The sequence below is a fragment of the Aegilops tauschii genome, chromosome 1 (assembly GCF_002575655.3).
Source record: "Aegilops tauschii subsp. strangulata cultivar AL8/78 chromosome 1, Aet v6.0, whole genome shotgun sequence".
NCBI lineage: Eukaryota > Viridiplantae > Streptophyta > Magnoliopsida > Poales > Poaceae > Aegilops > Aegilops tauschii.
The window spans coordinates 458,787,235-458,790,159 of NC_053035.3; the positions used below are offsets into that span (position 1 = coordinate 458,787,235).

The 2,925-nt window shown below is 40.4% G+C and overlaps 1 non-coding gene across 1 annotated transcript; it reads right to left on the minus strand.

The window, feature by feature from the left end:
* Positions 1-2,435: 2,435 nt before the first annotated feature.
* LOC120973062 (small nucleolar RNA SNORA17) lies at positions 2,436-2,549 on the minus strand. Its single transcript, XR_005767185.1, has one exon. It is a non-coding gene; the product is annotated as a small nucleolar RNA SNORA17 (small nucleolar RNA).
* Positions 2,550-2,925: the final 376 nt, after the last annotated feature.

Below are 2,925 nucleotides of genomic sequence, written 5' to 3' on the forward strand. Positions count from 1 at the left end.
TTCAACAACCTAACAGAAGTGCGGCCGTACATCGAGTAAGATCTCAGTACATTGTTTCGCAACTTCTAATTCCTTTGAACTGCTCTTATTCCTGGATATTTGATGCAGTCGATACGTCGCCACATTCTCGTATGGAGCGGTGATCCAAAAGGATTCCGTCGAAGAGTATGAGCTTCTGGCAAAGCAAGGAGCCGAATATCCCGGTTTCATCTCTTGGTTCAAAAAAAGGGTAATTTCCATTAGACCCTTTCATTTCTTTGGCTAATTTGCGACTAATGCAACAATCCTTTCGTATTAAACTTGTAGGCTAATTCAGAGATTATGGATGCCGAATTGAGACAAATAGCTAATGGTTTTGACTATAAGGTCCATTCATTTGACAAATACGACATCAACGGGTATCGCTTTCGTACCTATGGCAAAGAGCTATCTATGGCCGGTCGAAAGTCTACAAATTGTTGTGTCTCTGCTATCGGTGAAGGAGGTATCGAGTATTATGGAAGAGTTGAAGCAATTTATGAACTTCAATTCTATGGTGAAAACCCACCAAACGTCGTAGTCTTCAGATGTTATTGGTTCCAGCCGAGGGAGACTAGAAGGACTCATGAACATATAGGGCTAGTCGAAATCAAACAAAGAACCCATTTGGATGTTCCCGATGTCTATATTATGGCTCAACAGGCAACCCAAGTTTTCTATCTACCGTGGGCCTGTCAAAGTGATCCAAATCTCAGTGGTTGGGATGTCGTTTATGAAGTGTCTCCACGTGTTAGACCACCTCCCCCCAATGAAGAGGATTATGAACCTCACATTAACCAAGACACATATGACGAAGGAGAATTCTTCCAAGAAACATGTCTTTCCAAAAAACGTTTCAAGAACCGCTCTAATCCACCCCAGAACATTTAAGTAGACAACGATAGTGAATCCGACTTCACCCCTGAGCCGGAACAAGAAGAGCCGGAAGAAGAAGAAGTTACTGCTGCATATGACCTGTCAATGCTTGAACGATTACGCAAAGGTGGCCTTCCACATGATGATGCATTTATTAATGATGATGTTGAGCACGTCATTACCGATAGTGATGATGCATTTATTAATGATGATGATGAGCACGTCATTACCGATAGTGATTATTAGGTATTCAATTTTTTATGTTGTACTTGATTTATATAGTTATTTGTATGATTGTATGATTTATATAGTTGGTATGTATAATTTTCTTACTTTGTATGATTGTTTCTTATACATAGTGCCATGGTCTTGATGTCCGTCCCCGTCGGCCCTCGCCCGCTTTATGATTCGGATGTGGTAAATTCTCTTTCATAACTATTTGTTGCATTTCCCATTTATGACAATTATGGCCATCAAGTTGACATAGAGAGATATTTTAATCTAGGAGGTATGTGAACCGGAATTTGAAACCGACCCTCTTGTCGAGAAGTTAAATTTAGTTGAAGTATTTGAAAGAAAAAATTAAAAGAATTGAAGAAGATAAGATGACATTAGAGTTGTATGTTGCCGATGTCATCGATGATCACAAGATGAAGATGAATGCAATGCGCTTGAAGATGGATGCAATGCGCCTGAAGCTTAAGAAGATTAGAAAATATGCCATTGATAATGAGGCTTGGTATCATTATGCCATTGGACCAACTGTTACCTTAGTGCGATCTTCATCACATTTGTTGTGATGAGGGTAAGTTTTCTCTAGTGTTTTGCTTTACAAATGGATACTTAGCTTATTTTCCTCCTAAATGGCATAATTACCTAAGTTAGATAAAAAATGAGCTATACTTAGCTTATTCAGTTCATTTATGACATACTTAGCATACTTAGGTCAGAAATGGCATGATAATCTTTGTTACCTCCAAAATGCTATAGACTTAGCTTATTTTCCTCGAAAATGACATAATAACCTTACTAAGCTCCAAAATGACCTATTTACCTAGCTTAGCTCTAAAATGACCTACACTTAGCATTTTTACCTAGCTTAGCAATAAAATGGCATTTTTACCTACCTTAGTTAGAAGAAGAAGAAGAAGATAAAGAAGCGGAGAGGAGAAAAAGAAAGAGAAGAAAAAAATCTTCTTCTTCTTCTTCTTCTAACTAGTCTTCTTCTTCTTCTAACTTTCATCTTTCCCAATTTGCAGATTTGCTTTACATGAGGAAGCTTGGATTCATGGAGTGTACTATTCTTCTGGTGCTTCCTTGTTGTTTACGAAAACTTGTTTGGATATGTATGTCTATATGGATATGTTGTTGGAAACTTGTTTCTGGTTCTGTATATATGGATATGTTGGACTTTGTTGAACTATGTTGTTGGATATATATGTTGGATTTGATGAAATATGTTGTTGGACATGTTGTTATATGTTGTTGGACATGTTGTTATATGCTGTTGGATATGTTGGATATGTATGCATGTATATCTGTGTTTGAAACCATGTCTAATTAAATGGATTTAAATAAAAACAGGGGATATATAGCCTCTTTGCCGTCCGCTAGCAGACGGCAAAGAGCTTTGCCGTCTGCTAGCGGACGGCAAAGAGGACACGTGGCAGCTACCTGTGCAACCTGGTAACACTGGCTGCCTATTGGATCATTTTGCCATCTGCTAGCAGACGACAAAGAGGGCCATCTATGCCGTCTGCGGGCAGACGGCATAGCTGGCCACATGGCAGCTTCCCAGTGCTGGCCTAGCTAAGCTCTTTGCCGTCTCTCAGCGGACGGCAAAAGAGCGCCGTTAACCCCCTAACGGCTCTCACCCCACACCACTGCCATCCGTTCTCTTTGCCGTCTGCTGGCCTTGGATGGCGGATGGCGCAATCCTTTGCCGTCCGTTTCTGTAAAGCGGACGGCAAAGTAGGCCTTTGCTGGCACGTGTTCAGATGGACAGTTTGCCGTCCGCCGTCTGACGGCAAA